The sequence below is a fragment of the Lissotriton vulgaris genome, unplaced genomic scaffold (assembly GCF_964263255.1).
Source record: "Lissotriton vulgaris unplaced genomic scaffold, aLisVul1.2 SCAFFOLD_451, whole genome shotgun sequence".
Classification (NCBI taxonomy): Eukaryota; Metazoa; Chordata; class Amphibia; order Caudata; family Salamandridae; genus Lissotriton; species Lissotriton vulgaris.
Genome location: NW_028248472.1, coordinates 196,879 through 221,190, shown reverse-complemented (window position 1 = coordinate 221,190; position 24,312 = coordinate 196,879).

Below are 24,312 nucleotides of genomic sequence, written 5' to 3'. Positions count from 1 at the left end.
ATACTGGGACGGGTATTTCAAAGGCCAGACTTCAGGCAATTCAAATCCGGGGATGCTGGCTTGTAGGGGTGAGTTTTTCTTTTCAATATTCAGAGGGCGCAGAAGTGCACAATTGTATTGGGCATCTGACGAGCCTTTCATAGATTGAGTAGCCGTTCCTAGACGGGGGTTCCAATAGTGCTTTGCTATGTCAGTTCTTTCAATAAATAGCGGGTGGATGCGATGCCATCTTAAAGTGCAGGGCTGCCTCTGTGGGGGGCTGGCTGATGCAACGCCTTCGTCCCGCGGGCTGTTTTCGTCAAGCTGGGATTCCGCCGACCCGGTCTGTCGGCCAATGAACGGAGACTGGATTCACAATGGCATCGCATCCACCCGCTATTTTTAGAAAGCATCCCCGGATCTGAATTGCCTGAAGTCTGGCCTTTGAAATACCAGCAGCATCGGCGCCCCTGTAATCTAATGACGCCATCTGATGCCTGATATACTTGAATAACAGAGCTAAATGCGCAACCAGAGTTTTATCCCTGTGCCCGTCCCAGTATACTGCCCCTTGCCCTGACGAAGGTGCGGCCTAACTGGCCTGTCACCGAAACGCGCGTCGGCGTATGTCTCCAGGAATACGGTTATTGTCCTTACTACATCAGGACCTGTAGCTAAAACCATCTACCCGGACTAACACCCCGATTTATACAACACATTAACCACCTATGTGCTGTACTCGCAAGGAATAGAAGAATGAATGGTAGAATGAATGGTGTATGGTATTAGATGAGAAAGAGTGAGTAGGGATTGAAGTGAATGATACTGTGTGTGTAAAGATTGGCCGTTAATGGGTAGGACGAACTTTCTTGATGTTGTTGTCCTTATATCTATGTTTGTCTTATTTATGACTTATATGTACTTATGATACAAAAAAAATATATTTCTTTAAAAAAATGTTTTAATATCCCTGTTATCAGAAAACAATAAAAAATATATTTTTTCTAACATGAACTGTATAGTCTATTTGATTTGACCATGTGCTTGTTATGTGTAGTGTCAACCCCTAGGTTAATCACCCCTTCATATACATCTGTTGGACCCCTTAGCTAGGGCCTGTATATCCTGAGGCAGGGTACTCTCCTTTTCTATTTAAAGTAAAACGGACGCAAGACCTTTCACATGGGGCTTGCCCCATGTGAAAGGACGCATTGCTGGAGTTGCGTCACTTTTGTGACACACTCCAGCAATGCGTCACTTTTGCGCTTGCAGATAGGTCAGAAATACTGATGTATCTGGAGCTCCTTGCGACATGATGCGTCATACATTAAATATGAAGCATCAGATATGTCGCAAGGAGTGCGCACTGAGAAGTGACGCATCGCTGCTTTCACACAGCGATGCGTCATTTCTCATAAATTAGGCCCTGTGTCTTTTCCACTTTAGAGAAGTGCCACAGCATGTGCCGTGCTGAGTCTTGTATAAGTTTACAAAAAACAATAGAGTTGCCAACCTTCACTTCTGTTCTTACATATGATTGGTCTGAGTGCGGAAGCGTATCTGGTGTATTGGAATAATGACAAACAGGATTTGGACCGTATAGGGAAATTGAGAGGATGAATGCTAGAGAGCAATGGAATGGGACGTGGAAGGAGGACAAAAGAGACCCAAGGGAAGTGTATGGGACGTCACATGACTGACATACACCTAAAACCAGCCAAGACTTGTGGTTGGTTTAAAATAAATTAGTAATAGCAATTATTTTGTTCTCAATAATTAATATTGGAAATATTTCAATCCTGAAATTGTGAGACTGAATTAAACATTACTGAGGACTGTGGAAGGGGTAGTGGTCTTCAGAGTGACTCGGTCTCTTCTGTTCTGTTCTCGTGTGTTGGAGGTGTATGCCCTTTTCCACCACAGCTCCTTCATCTGCATATCTTACTCCCATCTATTTCCTCTTCTCACCCTCTTTTCACTCTTAACTAAAGGCACTTCCTCGCATCTTCTTTACTTCACCACCCCAAACACAGCGCACCCCCTCACCTGGAAACACTGCAATTTCTTTTACTTTCACCATATGCAATATTTTAACAACTGTATACCTCCATCACACACATCTGGATTGAATCACAATTACAACTAAAATATGTGATCATTGTCTGTGTGCCCTGCAGAGGGGCCAAGGATTGGATGACCACGCATTCTGAACACCTGTTTAACGCACTGACCAGCACCGTCAAAACAAGCGCTGCATTCAGCCTCCAATCCAGACTTATGAGCACACGGAGAACTCTGTTTGAAGTAGGAACTATAGAAGAGTAATCTGCTACACTGAAAAAATACAAAAAAACAAAACCCTGGAATTAGATAGCACTCTTACGGAATGCAAGATTAAGAAAAATATATAAAATAAAGGAAGCATTGGCATAGCCAAAAGGTCTCGCCTTTGGAACCTTATAAGTATTTAATTATGCAGCACAATATCCTTGGTGCAATAACATCAACTGTTGCATGGCTAAACACTTATAAGGTCCCAAAGGCGAGACCTATTAGCTATGCCAATGCTTGTTCTCTAGGGCAGCCAGTCCCGGGTTAGGCATTTCTTTTCACCACCCAGTGGTTTATGGGAACTGTAGTTCTATGTCACCTCATTGGAACTCGCTTCGGATGACTTAGTTGGTGATGCTTTGGATGTAAAAACATAGGATAGAGGGGACAGTAGAGAAACTCATAAGAGGCATGACCGTAAAGGGACATGTTAAAATGTATTGGCTGGGGAGCTGGACGATGGGCATTGGAGGGGAATGATCTCAGTGGTATGAGGGGAAAGACGTAAGGTAGCTCGGAGGGGAAGAAAAGTGTACTGTGGGGAGAGAGCCAGAAGGGTGGCAGGGGTGGCCCTTAAAGGAAGCACTGAAAGAGTATAGCAGGCGGATAAAGATGATCATGAGGAGGAAACTTAAGAACTGATTATAAAAGCCGGGGTAACAGGTGGAGCAGTGTCGACTTCAGGCGTCTGAAAAAATGGATGTCAGCAAGAAAGTCGAGTTACGAGAAAGCGGAGATTTGAGCGTAAAGCCCTAGTGGCCTTAGTGGGGATGGTGAGCGGATTGTGTTAAGCTTTTGACACTGGAATGAAGACGGGGGCGCAAAGTGGAGGATAAATAAATGAGTGATAAGGGGAGAGGTAGACTTAACAGGGGCATTAAAGTCGGTATAGATTTTGGAGAGTGGAGAGAGAGTTCCGAAGAGGAATAGGTAAGGAAGTGAGGTGAGGGTGTATGGAGGAGGTTTGGTGGACAGAAGAAGTGAAGAGGATGGTAGATAACCACAGCGAGAGTTACTAGGCTTCCACAAAAATGAGCATTTACGATATTGTAAGAACCCTTCCTTATAAAGCCAAACTCAAAGTTAAGGGGGAGGGGGTTTTCTGACGCGTCACTTGACGAGGGTGCATAATGCTGCCCCCATAGACGAAGGATGGCAGGATGGTCCTCCCAGTACGTACTATCAAGGGAGCAAGCATCGATTACTAGAGAGACCTTAGTCTAAGTTATGTTATTGATCTCTGGGTATGGTGCTTCCTTCCAGTCTCCTGCTGTGGAGCTTCAACATGGGGGCTGTTGGCAAAAGGATAGGAGAGAGGCTTGTAATAGCATTCACGCGTTTAGGGCCTCATTGTGAGTGCTCCACTATTTTAACTGTTAATGCCACATCTGGCAAACACTGGTGGTAGGAAGCCATGGGTTTCTCAGTTAAAGCTCTACAAGATTTACAATGAAATATTTCTTTTTGTGTCTGCTGTTTGCCAAAACCATTTATTTTAATACTCTGTACATAATGCACAACAAGATAGATAATGTATTTATTTGTAGGGGCTTCATTAATCCGGCCCTCTTCATCCATTCAAATTCCATATTCCACTATATTAATTCACCACTAATCCTTTATGGGTTCCAGAGTAGCGTGCCACTCACCAATAAAGTGTATCAACGCCCCAACAGGGTTGCAAGCGCTATATAAATACAAACCTTTTTCCCTTTCAACACCTCCCCAACCTTCTCAATCCATATAACTGACTAACATAACCACCACTCAAACTACTTTCATATTTCACTATACTAATTCAACGCTAATCCTTATGGGTTCCCAAGTAGCGCGCTACTTGCCCAAAAAAGTGCTTCAAAATCCCATCACGAGTTTCAGGCGCTATATAAATACAAACCTCTTTCCCTCTTCTATCCCACCGCCTTCCCTTCTCTAGCCAAAAAACTGAATAACATATCCACCACCCAAATTACTGGCCCTGTGGAAGGAGGCCGGTTGCCCCAGTTTCCTAACATATAGAACAGGAAGTCCACGACGCCCAACATATGGGACATCTACCTCAAGGTTACTGAAGACTTTGTCCAAATCATTTATATATAAGTTGAATAAGAATGGGGCCATTATACAACCCTGTCTAACTCCCCTTTTAATGGCCAGGTCCCTGGTAACCCTCAGGTCCTGCGAGAACCTGACACTGGCCTTAGATGACCTGTGCAGATCTTCCTGGCAGAGTGTTCCCAATTTTGTCTGCCGGATAGTCAAATGAGCCTGCACACATCCTTGCCCTATTGATTTTTTCGGGACTTTGAGCAGATGTAATCCTGTCGATCTCAACTTCTGAGTAGGTTTGTAGGGGGTCAGGAGATCATACCTTTCCCCTGTAGACTCCGGTGACAGAAACATAAAGCTTTAAAGAGAATTCTTTTACTGATTGGAATCCAGTGTAGGGAGTCTGGGGCTTTCGTCGCTGAAGCCCGTCTAGGTAGATTGAGAACTAGGCGTACCGCTGCAATCTGAATGCCTTGCAGGAGTGCAGGCTTCATTTGGACGCTCCCAAATATAGGACAGTCCGATAGTCTAGATGCGAGGTCACCAGAGTGTGGACTACTGTTTTCCTTGCAGAGGCGGGACGGATGTCCAAGGTTTTCCTTAGCATTTTAAGGGTGACAAAACATATAATGTCATATCTGGGGTGTTTAATCAAGTTCAAGTTCAAGTTCAAGTTCAGGCATTTGTATAGCGCACTACTCACCCAGAGGGTCTCAAGGCGCTAGAGGAAGAGGTTCATTATTTGTCGAATAGCCAGGTTTTCAGTTCTTTTCTGAAGGAGATGTGGTTCTGAGTAAGGCGGAGGTGGGTGGGGAGTGAGTTCCAGGTCTTGGCAGCCAGGAAGGAGAAGGATCTGCCACCCATGGTGGATTTCCGGATGCGCGGGACTGCGGCGAGGGCTTGATTGGACGATCTTAGTTGGCGGGTGGGTTTGTAGAAGGACAGTCGAGTGTTGAGGCATTCGGGTCCTAGATTGTAGAGGGCCTTGTGTGCGTGGGTGAGAAGGCGGAAAGTAATTCTTTTGTTGACGGGAAGCCAGTGGAGGTCTTTTAGATGTCCGGTGATGTGATCTTGGCGCGGGATGTCTAATATGAGTCTCGCTGACACGTTTTGGATGCGCTGGAGTTTTTTCTGTCATTTTGTTGTGATCCGGCGTAAAGTGTGTTACCATAATCCAGTCGACTCGTGACCAGTGCATGGGTGACAGTCTTTCTTGTCTCGAGGGGGATGCAGCGGAAGATCTTTTTGAGAATGCAAAGTACGTTGAAGCAGGAGGACGAGACGGCGTTGACTTGTCTGGACATCGAGAGAGAGGAGTCTAGGATGAAGCCAAGGTTACGTGCATGGTCTGTGGGTGTGGGTACTGTGCCCAGAGCGGAAGGCCACCAAGAGTCGTCCCAAGCTGAGGGGGAAGATCCTAGGATGAGCACCTCCGTTGTGTCTGAGTTGAGTTTTAGGCGGCTCTGTTTCATCCATTCGGCTACTTCTTTCATGCCTTCGTGAAGATTGGTTTTGGCGGTGTTGGGGTCTTTGGTGAGGGAAAGGATTAGCTGGGTGTCGTCGGCGTAAGAGATGATGTTGAGGTTGTGTTGACGCGCGATGGAGGCGAGAGGACTCATGTAGACGTTGAAGAGGGTGGGACTGAGTGAGGATCCTTGAGGTACGCCGCAGATGACTTCGGTGGCCTCTGAGTAGAATGGGGGAAGTCGGACTCTTTGAGTTCTCCCAGCGAAGAATGAGATGATCCAGTCCAAGGCTTTTCCTTGTATGCCGATGTTGCTGAGTCGATGTATAAGGGTGCTGTGGCAGACTGTGTCGAAAGCGGCGGAAAGGTCGAGTAGGATGATAGCCACTGTTTCTCCGTTGTCCAGGAGTGCTCGGATGTCGTTGGTCGCTGCAATGAGGGCGGTTTCGGTGCTGTGTTTGGCTCGAAACCCGGATTGAGATGGATCAAGGGAGTTGTTGGATTCAAGGAAGGCGGGGAGCTGGCTGTTGACGGCTTTCTCGATGACTTTGGCCGGGAAAAGGAGGAGGGATATGGGTCGGTAGTTTTTCAGTTCTGAGGGGTCTGCTGTAGGTTTCTTCAGCAGGGCGCTGAGTTCGGCGTGTTTCCAGCTCTCTGGAAAGGTGGCAGAGTTGAAAGAGTAGTTGATGACATCGCGGAGTTGGGGTCCGATGATGGAGTCAGCTTTGTTGAAGATGTGGTGGGGACAGGGGTCAGAAGGCGAGCCAGAGTAGATTGAGTCCATGAGGCGAATGGTGTCTTCAGTGGTGATTGGGTTCCAGGCGCTGAGGTTGTTAGTTGGAGGAGTAGGATCTGAAGGGGGTGGGGCGGGTTGATCGCTGGGAGAATTCTCGAAGCTGTTGTGGATGTCGGCAATTTTGTTGTAGAAGAAGGAGGATAGCGCATTGCAGAGGTCTTGGGAGGGAGTGATGTCGTTAGATGCTGCGGTGGGGTTGGTGAATTCTTTGACGATATTGAAGAGTTCCTTGCTGTTATGAGTGTTGTTGTCGAGACGATCCTTGAATGCTGATTTCTTGGCGGATCGAATCAGTTGGTGGTGTTTGCGGGTGGCTGTCTCGAGGGAGGCCATGTTGTCTGAGGTTGGGTTTTTTCTCCAATTCTTCTCCATGGTGCGGCATAGCTTCTTGGATTTTTTAAGTTCATCATTGAACCAGGGAGCCTTTTTGCCACCTGATTTGATCTGGTGCTTTTTCAGGGGTGCTAATTCGTCAGCGCTGTGGTTAATCCATTGCCTGAGGTTGGTGGCCGCTTGGTCTGGGTCCATTGAGAGGGTGGGAGGGTTTTGGTTGAGTGATGTGAGGAGTTGGTCGGTGGTGATTTTGTTCCAGTTTCTCCGAGGAATAGGTTGTGGACGGTTGTGGGTCAGGGTGGTTTTGTAGCTGAAGTGAACATAGCTGTGATCCGTCCAGTGGAGAGCTGTAGTGCGATCGAAGGAGATGTGCTTGCTGGAGGTGAAGATAGGGTCGAGCGTGTGTCCGGATGTGTGAGTGGGGGTGTCAACAAGTTGTTTGAGTCTGAGATTGGCCAGGTTGTCCAGAAGGGTGGTGGTGTTGCTGTCGAGTATGTTTTCAAGGTGGTAGTTGAGGTCTCCTAGAAGAATGTAATTCTCGGAGGCGAGGGCGTGCGGGCTGGCGAAGTCCGTGATGTCATCGCTGAATTGAGTGCGGGTGCCTGGAGGCCTGTAAATGAGGGTGCCTCTAAGGGTGTTACTGGGGTCGGTGTGGATCTGAAAGTGGAGATGTTCGGCGGTTGCAAGATTGTCGTGGGAGCTGGTTGTGATTTTGATGGTGTTTCTGTGGACGATGGCGATGCCTCCTCCTGTTTGATTGGTGCGGTCTTTTCGAATAATCTTGTAAGCGTCCGGTATGGCTATGGCGATGTCGGGAGCAGAAGATGTGTTCATCCATGTTTCAGTAAGGAAGGCGATGTCAGGTGACGCAGTGTCGATTAGGTCCCAGAGTTCTGTTGCCTGTCTGTGGACCGAGCGGGTGTTCAGTAGGATGCACTTCAGGCGGTTAGGTTCGGAGCTGTGTGTGGAGGAAGTGGGTTTGGAGAGGGTCCTGAAGCAGTTGAACTTGCAGGAAAGGCAGGCAAATGGGCCGTGGGTACGTCCTGGAGTAGCTTCGCAGCATAGTGGTGTATGTCCGTGGTTGAGGGCGAGGAGAGTAGCGGCATCATATGTGACTCTAGAGGGTTGGGAGCGGTGGGGAATAGGGGGTCTGGCGCTGGGCGCGGTCCAGGCGCGGACGAGCATAGACGGGCATACCTTTGGCGCACCTTTGGCGCGCATGGGGCGCGTCCGCTGCGCGTGAACGCTGCGCGTCGTCTGTACTGACATATGTAGATAGTGGAGGGGGAGGGACGAGGGAGGGTCAGCAGGGAGGCGGGAGCTTGATTGGAGGGATGGGCTGGGACTGCACAAACAACAAAATGGCAGCAACAATAAACAACAGTGATCAGGGTGAGTTTGGGGCGAGCAGTGAGCACAACAACAAAACACACAGCAGCGCTATAGTTACAGCACGTTAAAGCAGAGTGCAGCGCTATGAAATGTGGCGAAATGAAATGCAGTTACAGAGCACAAGTAGCGTCTAATCACAGGCACAATGCGGCGCTATGAAATGTGGCGAAATGAAATGCAGTTACAGAGCACAAGTAGCGTCTAATCACAGGCACAATGCGGCGAGATGAAATGCGAAACCAATTAAATGCAAGCAAAGCCCAGGCAGCGTGGAAAAAAGCGCTACGATACCAGGAGGAATTGCGGGGAGCGACCGCTTCTGTGCAGGACAGGACAGTCCTCACCCTGCCGGAGGGGCAGGGGGAGGACTTCTCATGCTATCATGGGCTGCTTCCCAGCCCATGCAAGTGTTATTAATAGTGATCTTAGGTGCTTTGGGAATTTGGAAGAAAGAGTCAGGTTGCCAAATTGATACAGGAATTTTGACAGAACCACCATCTTGGTTATAGCAAACAGTCCCGAGAGGGAGAGCGGCAGACGGTTTCATATTGGGAGTCTGTCCTCTAGCCAGGTGATTTCCCTACCGTAGTTTGCTGTCCAGAGGTCTCCACTGTCGCAGATATTTGACTGGTTCCGTCACCCATGTTAGTGAGTATTCCGATTCAATTTGTGGGGTGTTTTACGTGACTTAGTCCAGTTCATTTTGAAGCCCGACAATTCCCCGATGTGTATGACCTTCCAGATAACCGCTTCAAGGTTAATATGGGGTTCTAGAACATAAAGGGCTAAGACATCTGCATACACTGAGACCAGCACTCTGCGGAGTCTGAAGTTAAGCCCTCTGTGTGCGAGGTGTGTCGTAGTCGGCCTGCTAGTGGTTCCATTACCATGGCGAACAGAATTGGAGAAAGAGGACATCACTGTCGGGTACCTCTTGGAGTGGGGCTGATGTCATTCCGTTAAGGTGTAAGGGTGCCATCCGGGACTGATAAAGCAAAGTAATGAGGCGGATGAATTGGGGGCAAAATTCTAAACGCCTGAGGAGACCAAACAGGAATCGCCATTCCAGGGAATCAAACGCCTTTGTGGCGCCTAGGAGGGTGGTGCCTGCCGCTAATGTGGGCTCCACACTTTGCATGACTGTGAACTGTGTTCTGAGATTATGTGCTGTCGAATGGTCTGGGACAAAGTCTGATTGGTCGGGGAGAATGATGTCTGGTAAAACGGGCCATATTCGATTGGAAATCAGTTTAGCTAGGATTTTGTTATTACTGTTAATCACTGACAAGGGGCGATAAGAGTCGCATAAATGGGGTGATTTCCTGGGTTTCGGTATGGAAATGATCATTGCTTCCTTTAAGGAGGGTGGCAGCATTTGGGCCTCTAACGATCCTTGGTACATAACTACCATATGGGGGACTAGCAGGGTGGCATATTCTTTATAAACAGAGGCAGGTTGGTCGTGCAGACCAGGGGCTTCGTCATTCTGGAGACTGCGGTTGACTTGCAGGACTTCCTCTTCAGTGAAGGGTGAGTCCAAGGACTGTCACCTCACATCGTCAAGCCACAGCAGTTCAATGGAATCAAAGTATTCTATTAGCATTTCCTCAGGTATCTCTTCCGTAGTATGGTAGAGATTAGAGTAGAAAGAGGTCCTTGTGTCGAGTATGGCCTGTGGGGAAATCTGGTTTGTTGATTGCTCATCCTGGCGTTCCGTAATATAGTCATAGTGTTGAGCTCTAGGCCTCCGTAGCATATCTCCCAGGAGTTTGCTAGCACCTTCACCTTCACCTTCCCTGTACTGTCTCGCTTAGGATTTGTGGATAAATAGTGAAGTTAGCGGTTTGCTTCTTCCTCGTTTCTCTCATATTGACGCTTGTGTAGCAGGGGATCTCATGTCACAGAGTAGCGTTTCGAGTTCCCGCAGATCTTTTTCCAGCAAGTCTGGAATGGATTACTTTTAGCACCCCAGTCGGCTTTGTGATAAAAGCCCCTCTTACCACAGCCTTGAAGGCCTCCCATAGTATCTGGGGGAAGCTGACTAAGCCCTCATTGACTAAAAAAAATTCTGTGATGGCCTAATGTATTTCAGCCTAGAATACCTGATCACGCAGTGTGGCGCCATGTGAAGGCGTAGTTTTAGGTCTAGAAAAGGGTACGCTCTAGAAGCACTAGAACATGGTCAGACAGTGTCCGATGGTGGCGTGTCATGGCTGTTGCTTTGACCATGTAGTCACGTGTCTGGTGGTCAGACAGTAGTCTATGCGTGACCAGGCTTTGCATGCTAATGTAACGCATGTTCTCTCCACATGGGTCCCGTTCTTATATCTAAATACATCATTTATGTTGAAATCTTGCATTAAAGCATGGAGTTGTGCCACTGCTTCTTGAGTGACCACTGTGCCTGTAACAAGGCTGGATCACCCCTCCTGCTCCTGACGCCGATTTCCTGCTCCTGACTGCCTGTAGCTGACCTCGAGCGACCCAGCCGCGCTGAGCCGCCCGCCTGCCTGCACAGATTTCCCACCGCTGCCTCCCTGCGGCCCCGCCCACCACCAGCCCATTCGCCGCCCCGCTCCCACCACCCAGCTGACCAGCCCTCCCGGCTCCTTACTTATGACGCCCCCAGAGCAACCGCGCAGCGGACGCGCGCAGAGAGAGCACCGATTGAGCACCGAAGGTGCACCAAAGGTAAGCCCGTCTGCGCCTGTCCGCGCCTGGACCGCACCCAGCGCCAGACCCCCTGCCCCCCGAAGACACCAGCCTACCCGCCGGACCTACGACGCCCCCGAACTCAACGCCCTCAATGCCGGCCGGATCCCTGGATGCTACCGAGCCAACCCGAGACGCACCCACGGACCCTTCAGCTGCCACTCCTGCAAGTTCACCTGCATCCGGACCTGCACAGCACAGCACCCACCAAACCGAGCACCAGCAGCAACCACCTGGCGTGCATCCTGCTCAACACTCGCTCCGTCCACAGACACACCGTCCAACTCTGGAACCTGATCGACACTACATCTCCAGACGTCGCCTTCCTCACGGAAACCTGGATGAACGCCTCCTCAGCGCCCGACATCGCCATCGCCATCCCGGATGGATACAAGATCACCCGGAGGAACCGAATCAACCAGACCGGAGGAGGCATCGCCATCGTCCACAAGAACACCATCCGCATCACGACCAACACCAACGACACCCTCACAACTTCCGAACACCTGCACTTCCAGATCCACACCGACCCCAAGACCACACTCAGAGGCACCCTCATCTACAGACCCCCGGGACCACGCACACAATTCAGCGAAGACATCGCCGACTCATCAGCCCGCACGCCCTCCCCTCCGCTGACTACATCCTCCTCGGGGACCTCAACTTTCACCTGGAGAACAACAACGACCGCAACACCACCACCCTGCTGGACAACCTCGACAACCTCGGTCTCAAGCAGCTGGTGACCTCCCCCACCCACTACGCCGGGGACACACTCGACCCCATCTTCTCATCCAGCAAGCACATCGCCTTCAGCCACGCCACCGGACTCCACTGGACGGACCACAGCTGCGTCCACTTCAGCTTCAGAAAGAACACGATCCACCACCACCAGCAGCAGGTCGCACGCAGAAACTGGAACAAGATCACAGCCGACCAGCTCGCCTCAGCCCTGACCCAAGATCCCCCCGCCAGTTCTGCGAACCCCAGCCAGGCCGCCAACAACCTCACGAAGTGGATCAGCAACTGCGCAGATGACCTCGCCCCACTGAGGACCCCGCCCAGCAGACCCGGCAGTAAGAAAGCACCCTGGTTCACCGACAAACTCAAGAGCTCCAAGAAGAACTGCCGTGCCCTTGAGCGAGCCTGGCGCAGAGACCCTACACCAGACAACATGACCACCCTCAAGCTCGCAACCCGAAAACACCACCAACTGATCCATACCACCAAGAGAACCGCATTCAAGGAACAACTGGACAACAATGCACACAACAGCAAGGAACTCTTCAACATCGTCAAAGAGCTCTACAATCCCAACGCCAGAAACAACGACATCACCCCATCACAAGACCTCTGCAACTTCCTCGCCTCCTACTTCCACAACAAGATCGCAAACATACTCAACAGCTTCAGCACACAACCGACGCACCCTATGACCGCACCAACGACCCCACCACGCTCCGCGCCTGGACCCCGATCACCACCGAAGACACCATCCGCACGATGAACTCCATCCACTCCAGATCCCCAACCGACCCCTGCCCTCACCACGTCTTCAACAAAGCCGACGCCGTCATCGCACCCCACCGGCGGGACATCATCAACACCTCCTTCGAAACCGCTACCTTCCCAGAGAGCTGGAAGCATGCCGAACTCAGCGCTCTACTGAAGAAACCATCAGCAGACCCCACTGAACTCAAAACTACCGCCCCATCTTGCTCCTCCCGTTTCTGGCCAAAGTCATCGAGAAGACCGTCAACAAGCAGCTGGCAGCCTTCCTCGAGACGAACGGATCCCTCGACCTCTCGCAGTCCAGCTTCCGGGCCAACCACAGCACCGAGACCGCCCTCATCTCAGCCAACGATGACATCTGAGCCCTGCTTGACAACGGGGAAACTGCGGCCCTCATCCTCTTGGACCTCTCCGCGGCATTCAACACTGTCTGCCACCGCACCCTAGTGCAGCGCCTCAGCAACGTCGGAATCCAAGAGAAGGCACTAGAATGGATCATCTCCTTCCTCGCCGGAAGGACACAGGGTCCGCTTCTCCCCGTTCAGATCAGAAGCCACCGAAGTCATCTGCGGCGTCCCTCAAGGCTCCTCGCTCAGCCCTACCCTCTTCAACGTCTACATGAGCCCCCTCGTGGCCATCGCAAGCCAACACATCCTCAACATCATCTCTTACACCCAGCTGATCCTCTCCCTCACCAACGACCCCGCCACTGCCAGAGCCAACCTACAAGAAGGGATGACAGACGTAGCCGAGTGGATGATGAACAGCCGCCTGAAACTGAACTCAGACAAGACGGAAGTCCTCATCCTGGGCTCTTCACCCTCCGCCTGGGACGACTCCTGGTGGCCCACCGCACTGGGCAGCGCACCCAAACCCGCAAACCACGCACGCAACCTGGGCTTCATCCTGGACTCCTCCCTCTCCATGACCAGACAAGTCAACGCCGTCTCCTCGTTGTGCTTCAACATCCTGCGCGTGCTACGTAAGATCTTCCGGTGGATCCCCACCGAGACCAGGAAGATGGTCAACCAGGCCCTCATCACCAGCCGCCTGGACTACGGCAACTCCCTCTATGCCAGAACCACCGCCAAACTCCAGAGGAGACTCCAGAGGATCCAGAACGCCTCAGCAAGACTCATCCTCGACATCCCCCGACACAGCCACATTTCCGGACACCTGAGAGACCTGCACTGGCTCCCGGTCAACAAGAGAATCACCTTCCGTCTCCTCACCCACGCACACAAAGCCCTATAGAACCAAGGCCCAAGATACCTCAACAGCCACCTCAACTTCTACACCCCCACACGCCAGCTTTGATCGACCAACCACGCCCTCGCCGCCGTCCCCCGCATCTGAAGAGCCACCACAGGAGGAAGGTCCTTCTCCTACCTGGCCGCCAAGACCTGGAACTCCTTCGACCCACCTCCGCCTGACCTAAGACCACCTCGCCTTCAGGAAGCAGCTCAAGACCTGGCTGTTCGAGCAGTAGCGGACCCACCCCCCCCCCCCCCACCCCAAGCGCCTTGAAACCCTCCGGGTGAGTAGTGCGCTATATAAATGCTTTGATTGATTGATTGATTGTCTGCTCCCGATCTGTCTAGTTCAGATCTAGGATTACATTAAAATCTCCCCCCCGGGTTATAGCTCCGTGGCCCATTTTCACTATTTGGTGCCACAGCTCAGTGTAAAGTTCTGGGTCATCTATGTTAGGGCCATATATGCAAACTGTGAGAAGGTGGCCTGATATGCAGTGGTCACTATTGTAGTGAACACTATGTATTAGTCCAGCAACCCTTATTGATGATTGGTTGTAAGTCAACCTTATAGACCAGCTATCCTAGTAGCGTGGATACGAGCAGTCTAAGGCTAAAGACTCGAGAGGGCGTGTTAAGCCAGCTGTTTACCACACATATACCCCTTGAACACCAAGTGAAAGGACACCACACAAGTGTTATGAAAATAAACAGTTATTTATTAAGAATCACAACAGCCCTGTACTCTTTATGAGGACAGGGTACTAAGCACAAACCAAAACTCTTACAAAAATACTTAAGTTAGCACAGTATATACAAATGCCCGAGGGGCACGGAAAACCATATATTCGAAAAGTGGAATGCGAAATTACTAGCAGGTAAGTACAGTACTAATAGCCTTTGGAATCGCTAGGACTTGACTATAGAATCGTTAGATTACTTCTAGGAGACCCAGGGGACTCGGGTGCAGTGTGTGCACTCTCACGCGAGATGCGGGACAAGGTCTATGGTAGCTAGGAATTGCAAAGTTAGTGTTCTCGGGCGAACCCGACCTGGTGGGAGGAAAACGAAAGTAGATTCTGACCCTTGGATAGTGAGGCTATGCTGGGGCACCAAAATGCCGAAGTTACCTAGCCCAGGGGCTGCAGCTGCATAGGACTCAAAAGACGTTGGGAATCCTCGTTGACGGACCAGGAGCCTGGAAGAAAGAAGTTGCTGGCAGGCGACCAGTGAAGAAAGTTCGGTGGATCCAAGCCTGGATCGATGGAAGATGACACCTGAAAGCAGAGGGGACCAAGTTCGAGACTACTAGCCAGTAGTCAGTGGGCACCAGGAGGGCACCGGATGGTAGCCACCTCGACAAGGCGTGTGGGTGACGCTGGGCTCAGAGATCTCACGGACCAGGAGGCGTTGTCGGCGACCAGGAAGGAGGATCGAGCTGTCCCACGAAGATAGAAGCTGTCGGCGTCGCTGGACCCAGGATTGGGCAACAAAGCCTTGGCAAATTCAAGCCCACGCGATGGACCTAAAATGGCGTCTGGAGTGGACCAGGAGGGTCCGGGGTGCCTCTCTTCAAGAAGGAAGCAAGGGCCAGTCTGGAGCAACCAGACCAGCAGCAGTGATGTCGTCGGGCGTCGTTCAGGAGGCCACAAGCCAGCCGGCTAGTAGCCAAACAACGCGGTGCACAGCAAACAGCAGAAGGGCCCCACGCAGATCGTGGAGATGCAGGGAGGCTGACCTTGGGTGCTGGAGCTGCGCAGGGTCGGGGCTTCTCGGACCCCAAAGCACTCACTCGTGGAGGACACGGTGGGCTTGCAGTAAAGATGTCGTGCAGTCTTGGCGATCGTCGGTCCCTCGAGGTCTCGTCGCACTCACGGTTCTCAGCTTTGCTGTAGAGGTGAGTAGAGGTCAGAGGTGCCAGGGAAGCCGGGTCTCGTCGAGCTGGGTCGTCGGATTCGTGATGAAGGACTTGCAGCAGACCGCAGTGTTCTTTAGGATGGTGCCCGCTTGATGCAGGGTGACTACTCCTTAGCCACAAGGGAGAATCTTGAAGAAGAAATCGTGAAGTCCTTTCGAAGAAAGTCGTGTCTTGATTCCAAAGATGATCTAATTTTAACAGGGGGCCCGCTCCTATCTTTATACTAAAAAAGTGGGCTGACCCGGTGACTAGGTCCTGCCTATGGGTGGGACTAGGAGGGGGGTGGTTACACCCCTCTGCCATGCCGGACTTCCCCAGGCCAGGGGCTGGTGTGCCCCTGGAACTGGTTCAGACTGGCCTATGCGTAGTGAGCACCGGGGTGCCACTCAGCAGTCACCTTCCTGTAAAGCCCTGCCTACCCAGGATACACAAAACCATGTCTGGGACGGTGCTAGCACCGCCCTTGACAGGAAACCCTTTGTCCAGGCTCCCCTCGCTGGAAGGACTCCCAGCTGCAGGGGGTCAGACTCGTGTCTGTGGTGGCAGCATCCATTTTGTGGAGCTGAGGCTTTAGTTAACTTTAACCGGGGTTCACAGTTACATACATGTCGTGTCCCTCTAGAAGGGTGGAATGCTAACCCCGTCGCCAGAATTGGCGAGGGGTTAGTATTCCAATTCGTATGACACCTTACTCGACATGTTTTGATAAAGCAATACCAAAGTTAGCATTTAACCGTGAGGATTATAATGCACTTAAGAGTATATGGTATGCGATATCATGGAACAGCTATTAGGACTTGGTTCCGCAAGCTGCAGACAGGCTCAGCTCATGCCAGAGCACCATCTCACACGATTCCAAGCACTCTGCCTTCAGGATTGTCAAGGCCTGCCATAGGAGTGACTGATAGGAATCTGTGTGTCCATTTTAGGGTTAGGTATAGGTATACTACACCTACAGCAAAGGGTGATTACACGACTTTGCCCCAGCTGTCATGCAGCCAGTTGTGTCAAATTTAGGAGGCCAGCCAGGGGTGGCATAATACATGCTGCAGCCCCTGGCAGCCCTGGGTACACCCATGCCCTGAGTTACAGGGTCTGATAGGGTGGCCCAGTACCAATTGGAAATGTACCTAGGGTACATGGAATCCATTTTAAAGAGAGAGCAGTAGGCCTGGGGTCCTGATTGGCAGGGTCCCAGGTCGACTATGTCCAAAACCAGCTAAAACACAGGGCAAAAAGTTGGGGGCAACCATAGTCAGGATGTACCTTCCTACACAACCCCCCCCCCCAAACGAAAGGAGATAAGGCTATCCTTGTCCAGGTAAGCCTCTATTACCTAAGTGGCCATATAAGGAAGGACCAGCTCTGGCTTGGTTCCCCCCTGTGTCATGGTCCACTTGGCAACCCCTCACTCTAAGGGTATCTGAGGGTCTCCACCATAGGGAATCTCTGTCTCTGGTGTGTCTTGGGAAAGAAGAAGGCTGATGCTGGGATGGAGTACTGAAGTGAGGCTCCTCTACCTTTGGGCTCAACTTCCTCCAATCACCATCCATCATGTGTGCCTTCCTTTCTTTAGCTGAGATGCACTGAGCTCTCAGGGCCAGCCGCTGGCTACCTAAAGCTGGAGGCTGAGTCCCTCTGTTTGGCTTACTGGAGGGACAGGTCAGGTCTGGGGTTTTTAGGCCCCATGTTTGGCTGTGCCCAACAGTGTCCAGCTGTGGGAGTTCCCTAACTACTTTTAAGGGGGATCCCTCAGGAGTCTGTTCTATTTTCACTTGGCTAGGTTTACCAGCTTCAGTGATCCTAATCTGCTGATTAAGGGGTTCTTTTGGACAGGGGGCCCTTTGGGGTCCACCACTGGCCTCCCTGATCTCTTCAGCCCTGGGCTGACTGAGGCAGGGTAGAGAGGTGCAGGTTACCTGCTCCAGACTGGGTCCCACCTGGGAAGGGTCCACTGCCATCAGGGGCTCTGCCAGGCTAGGCCTGACTACCTCTGGGGCAGTTCCTTCAACAGGGGTAGAGTCAGTTCCCTGAGGAGGCTGGCTCTCACCTAGTGTCTGGGAGGGGGAAGACTCTTCTTCCTCCTCAATGCTCTCTGTTTGAGTGGAGTGATCCATTGTTTCAGGCTTCACAACCTCACTATCTGTCTGAGTAGAGGCTGAGACCATTTCAACCTTGCCAACCTTTTCAGGAGGGCACTCAGTCTGTGTTTGGGCTGTGACTGTCACAGCCCTCCTATCCTGTTCTGGAAAGTCTGTCTGAGCCTGGGCAGTGGCTACCACTGCCCTTCCAACCTTTTCAGGAAGGAATGGTGCTTGGACTGGGGCTGTAGCTATTACTGCCCCACTAACCTGTCTGGGTAGGCCTATCATTCTGGAATGAGTTTCTTGTTCCACCTCAGCCCATGCTGAGAGTTCCAGGTCATTCCCCAGTAAGCAATCTACAGGTAGGTTATCTGTCACTGCCACTCTCATGGGCCCTGTGACATTACCCCAGCTGAGCTTGACTACTGCCATGGGATGCCTTCTCTTCATTCCATGAATGTCTGTCACCTGATAAGTAAAACCAGGGGTCAGTTGAGCAGAGGGGACCAGATGGTCACTCACCATGGTGAGGCTGGCCCCTGTGTCTCTGAATGCCTCAACTTTCTGACCATTCACTAAAACTTCTTGTCTATACTTTCCCAAAATGTGGGGTCCAGTAGTGAAGTTGACAAACCCCATGCCAGTCTCACAGACAAGAGTGTGGTCAGGGAACCTGGCTAGGCCATAGTCCTCCTGATTGCCCAAAGTAATGCCCACCACATTCTTGGGGGCACTCCCACCACCTGGGGGATTACCACTAGTGGTAACAGGAGGTTTAGGAGTATTACCTGGGGGTATATTTCCCTTATTACCATTTTTAGGGCAACTGGCATCACTTTTGTAATGACCCACCTGTTTACAGGTATGGCAATAAGGTTTCTTCTGTTCTGAAGGAGTGTTCTGGGACCCACCACCCTTGTTGGAGTTTTGGGGCCCTTGGGAAGTCTTCTCTGTGGATTTATCCCCACCCTTCTCTTGAGGCTTGGTTGATTCCTTTTTCTGGTCACCACCCTGGTTTTTAGGCCTAACCCTGGTTCTGACCCATTTGTCTGCCCTCTTACCCAATTCCTGTGGAGAGGTCAGATCAGAGTCTACCAGGTGCTGATGTAATAACTGGTTCTGACAATTATTTAAGATTTGCTCCCTCATAATTAGATTATACAATCCTTTAAAATCAGTAACCTTACTACCCAGTAGCCAGCCTTCAAAAGCCTTAGTGGCACAATCAACAAAGTCAGTCCAATCTTGAGACTGAGTTTTCTGGGTGTCTCTGAACAGCATCCTGTATTGTTCAGTGGTTAAACCAAACCCATCAACCAGTGTATTCTTCAAGATTTTGTAATTGTTAGCATCCTCCACCCTTGTGGTGAGGAGCTTATCTCTACCTTTACCATCAAAGGAGAGCCACAAGATAGCTGCCCACTGACTTTGGGGACCACCCTGCACAGTGCAGGCTCTCTCCAAAGCAGTAATCCATTTGTGGATGTCATCCCCTTCTTTAAAGGGGGGCACTATCTTATTCAGGTGCTTTGTATCAAAACTCCTTTCCCTATTGCTAGGTTTATTGCTGTCACCAGTGGGCTGTAGCCCACATAATTCTTGCTCTCTAGCAAGGGCAAGTCTCTCTTTGGCCAGGGCAAGTTCTTCCCTTTCAATCCTCAGTTTGATTGCCCTTTCTTTAGCTTCATACACTCTCCTCTTAGGGGAAGACATTCCTCTGTGAGAAGAGTTGAGAGAGCCATTGGTTCGAAAGGATCTGTTAGAGCCTCTTGATAGAGACCTAACTCGTCCATTCCCAATGTTAAGCTGACCTGAGAGTGGGCCCAGGAGTCCCCCAGTACCAATCTCATGTCTGCTTAAGTTGGACCTGGTTAGTCTGCTGACTTCTACCTGTCCCTTATCTGCCTCATCCCCTGACAACTGGTCATCATCCTCATCCTCAGCATCATCTGCTTCCTGGAGGGGATGTTCCTGGCTATCAAAGGGTCCCTGTAAGGAGGGCAAACTTCCTTCTGGATTAGAAGGGTCTGGGTTACCAGCCCTACTGGCATCATAAGCCTCTAAGAGACCAATCAGAAAGGAAGTGGTGGGGTTAGACCCCTGTTTTAGTTTCCTGAGAGTACACACTTGTCTCATCTCATGGAAGCTAAGAGCAGCATATTTTGAAGTAAGGACCTGTGGAGGGTCCACTGACACAAGGGGATACTCAGAGTTTCCTCCTTTGTCTGACATGCTGATTCTAGTGTGGTGTAAGTGATGCACCTACCTACACTATGTGTTTACCTACTGATCCCTTGCTAAGAGTTGCAGCCAAGGTGTGCTAGGCCTTGAGGAGCTGCAACAGCTGGTTCAGTAGAACTCAGAGTATTCTAAGCTTGGTTATATGTACTAACAGTACTTATGTGATCTTTCAACAAGATATTCTTAGGATACGTGTGGTAAAACAACAGCAAGCTCAAATCCCAACCGCTGCTCACCAATGTGAGAAGGTGGCCTGATATGCAGTGGTCACTATTCTAGTGAACACTATGTATCAGTCCAGCAACCCTTATTGATGATTGGTTGTAAGTCAACCTTATAGACCAGCTATCCTAGTAGCGTGGATACGAGCAGTCTAAGGCTAAAGACTCGAGAGGGCGTGTTAAGCCAGCTGTTTACCACACATATACCCCTTGAACACCAAGTGAAAGGACACCACACAAGTGTTATGAAAATAAACAGTTATTTATTAAGAATCACAACAGCCCTGTACTCTTTATGAGGACAGGGTACTAAGCACAAACCAAAACTCTTACAAAAATACTTAAGTTAGCACAGTATATACAAATGCCCGAGGGGCACGGAAAACCATATACTCGAAAAGTGGAATGCGAAATTACTAGCAGGTAAGTACAGTACTAATAGCCTTTGGAATCGCTAGGACTTGACTATAGAATCGTTAGATTACTTCTAGGAGACCCAGGGGACTCGGGTGCAGTGTGTGCACTCTCACGCGAGATGCGGGACAAGGTCTATGGTAGCTAGGAATTGCAAAGTTAGTGTTCTCGTGCGAACCCGACCTGGTGGGAGGAAAACGAAAGTAGATTCTGACCCTTGGATAGTGAGGCTATGCTGGGGCACTGAAATGCCGAAGTTACCTAGCCCAGGGGCTGCAGCTGCATAGGACTCAAAAGACGTCGGGAATCCTCGTTGACGGACCAGGAGCCTGGAAGAAAGAAGTTGCTGGCAGGCGACCAGTGAAGAAAGTTCGGTGGATCCAAGCCTGGATCGATGGAAGATGACACCTGAAAGCAGAGGGGACCAAGTTCGAGACTACTAGCCAGTAGTCAGTGGGCACCAGGAGGGCACCGGATGGTAGCCACCTCGACAAGGCGTGTGGGTGACGCTGGGCTCGGAGATCTCACGGACCAGGAGGCGTTGTCGGCGACCAGGAAGGAGGATCGAGCTGTCCCACGAAGATAGAAGCTGTCGGCGTCGCTGGACCCAGGATTGGGCAACAAAGCCTTGGCAAATTCAAGCCCACGCGGTGGACCTAAAATGGCGTCTGGAGTGGACCAGGAGGGACCGGGGTGCCTCTCTTCAAGAAGGAAGCAAGGGCCAGTCTGGAGCAACCAGACCAGCAGCAGTGATGTCGTCGGGCGTCGTTCAGGAGGCCACAAGCCAGCCGGCTAGTAGCCAAACAACGCGGTGCACAGCAAACAGCAGAAGGGCCCCACGCAGATCGTGGAGATGCAGGGAGGCTGACCTTGGGTGCTGGAGCTGCGCAGGGTCGGGGCTTCTCGGACCCCAAAGCACTCACTCGTGGAGGACACGGTGGGCTTGCAGTAAAGATGTCGTGCAGTCTTGGCGATCGTCGGTCCCTCAAGGTCTCGTCGCACTCACGGTTCTCAGCTTTGCTGTAGAGGTGAGTAGAGGTCAGAGGTGCCAGGGAAGCCGGGTCTCATCGAGCTGGGTCGTCGGATTCGTGATGAAGGACTTGCAGCAGACCGCAGTGTTCTTTAGGATGGTGCCCGCTTGATGCAGGGTGACTACTCCTTAGCCACAAGGGAGAATCTTGAAGAAGAAACCGTGAAGTCCTTTCGAAGAAAGTCGTGTCTTGATTCCAAAGATGATCTAATTTTAACAGGGGGCCCGCTCCTATCTTCATACTAAAAAAGGGGGCTGACCCGGTGACTAGGTCCTGCCTATGGGTGGGACTAGGAGGGGGGTGGTTACACCCCTCTGCCATGCCGGACTTCCCCAGGCCAGGGGCTGGTGTGCCCCTGGAACTGGTTCAGACTGGCCTATGCGTAGTGAGCACCGGGGTGCCACTCAGCAGTCACCTTCCTGTAAAGCCCTGCCTACCCAGGATACACAAAACCATGTCTGGGACGGTGCTAGCACCGCCCCTGACAGGAAACCCTTTGTCCAGGCTCCCCTCGCTGGAAGGACTCCCAGCTGCAGGGGGTCAGACTCGTGTCTGTGGTGGCAGCATCCATTTTGTGGAGCTGAGGCTTTAGTTAACTTTAACCGGGGTTCACAGTTACATACATGTCGTGTCCCTCTAGAAGGGTGGAATGCTAACCCCGTCACCAGAATTGGCGAGGGGTTAGTATTCCAATTCGTATGACACCTTACTCGACATGTTTTGATAAAGCAATACCAAAGTTAGCATTTAACCGCGAGGATTATAATGCACTTAAGAGTATATGGTATGCGATATCATGGAACAGCTATTAGGACTTGGTTCCGCAAGCTGCAGACAGGCTCAGCTCATGCCAGAGCACCATCTCACACGATTCCAAGCACTCTGCCTTCAGGATTGTCAAGGCCTGCCATAGGAGTGACTGATAGGAATCTGTGTGTCCATTTTAGGGTTAGGTATAGGTATACTACACCTACAGCAAAGGGTGATTACACGACTTTGCCCCAGCTGTCATGCAGCCAGTTGTGTCAAATTTAGGAGGCCAGCCAGGGGTGGCATAATACATGCTGCAGCCCCTGGCAGCCCTGGGTACACCCATGCCCTGAGTTACAGGGACTGATAGGGTGGCCCAGTACCAATTGGAAATGTACCTAGGGTACATGGAATCCATTTTAAAGAGAGAGCAGTAGGCCTGGGGTCCTGATTGGCAGGGTCCCAGGTCGACTATGTCCAAAACCAGCTAAAACACAGGGCAAAAAGTTGGGGGCAACCATAGTCAGGATGTACCTTCCTACACAAACCAGGTATGAGAGATTGCTGTTCGAGTTGTCCTGCCACTATAGCATACGGCCCCTCAGTATCCTTTTTAATCTGACTGAGCATCCATGGGATACCTTTCCTTATAAGTATTGCAGTGCCCCTGGCATAGTTGGAATTCAGGGAGTGGTGTATCTCTGCACACCAGCGCACCTCTAGGCGAGTGGAGGTGGGTGGGGTCAGGTGCATTTCTTGAAGGAAGCAGATATCTGTGTGGTGTCTGTTGAGGTATGTGAGGACAAGGCGAGCTTTCCTGGGGTTGTTGAGCCGTGTAACATTCCACGTTAGGAGCCTAAGTCCTCTGGGTGCCATTGGTATGTTATGGGTATCTGGGTGCTGGTATGTAGGGTCATCTTCTTGGTGCGCCATATACTCAGTTGGGGTAAAGGTGAGCTTAGTCTGGTACAGTAGGTCACTAGAATGGGATCTGTCCTATAGACTATCTGCTTCAGTGTCTTACCTATGTGTATTTGACAGGGGCCTCCTCTAAAACTTAGACAAAATCTAACACTCTCAAAACAGTAGAATAATGAACCCCCCTACCTCCCCCTCCCCCTCCCCCTCAACCTCCCCCTCCAATCCCTGAACTTGGTTGAATAATCTATCCCCACCGCCTCCCCGGTCTGAATAGAAGAGCATGGGACTCATTCCTGGGGGTGAAGAAGAGCCTCACGTACACCCAGCCTTCCTCCAGCTTCGTGGGTGAAACAGTGGCTCATGCCTTGTGGATGGCTCCATTGGCGGTAGATCACATAAACTGTGTTAAGGAACCCTGAAGTGGGCTCTGCACAGGTGGTCCCCTCCAGTTACAGTGCCGCTTTGTACTGTGGTGATTGTTTGAAGTGGATCTGAGAGGTTTGAGTTGAAAGTTCAGTCACTTTCATCCAGATTCCATAATCTTGATACCTTGGAGAGTGTCTGGACAACGTTGCAATCAGCCCTTTAGTAAATTTGCGCGCTGCTTGGCGTCAGTGAACTGATGAGCTCTGCCACCATGTGTTATGCGTCATTTGGATTGGTGGAGAGGAGCAGATTTTATCTCAGCTTTTTGGAGTAATTTTTTAGTTGGTAAAAATTCCTTCCGGTCAGTCCGAACTATAATCGTAAAGTCCGGGTAAAAGGAGATTGTATTTCCTTGGTATTGTAGGTTGCTGCATTCACTTGAAAATTGCAGCACTGCGTCTCAATCCTTGATGTTTAGGATTCACGCTATAATGGGGCGGGGCGGTGCGCCTGGGGGCGGTCTGGGGTCCAGTGTTGTGTGAAC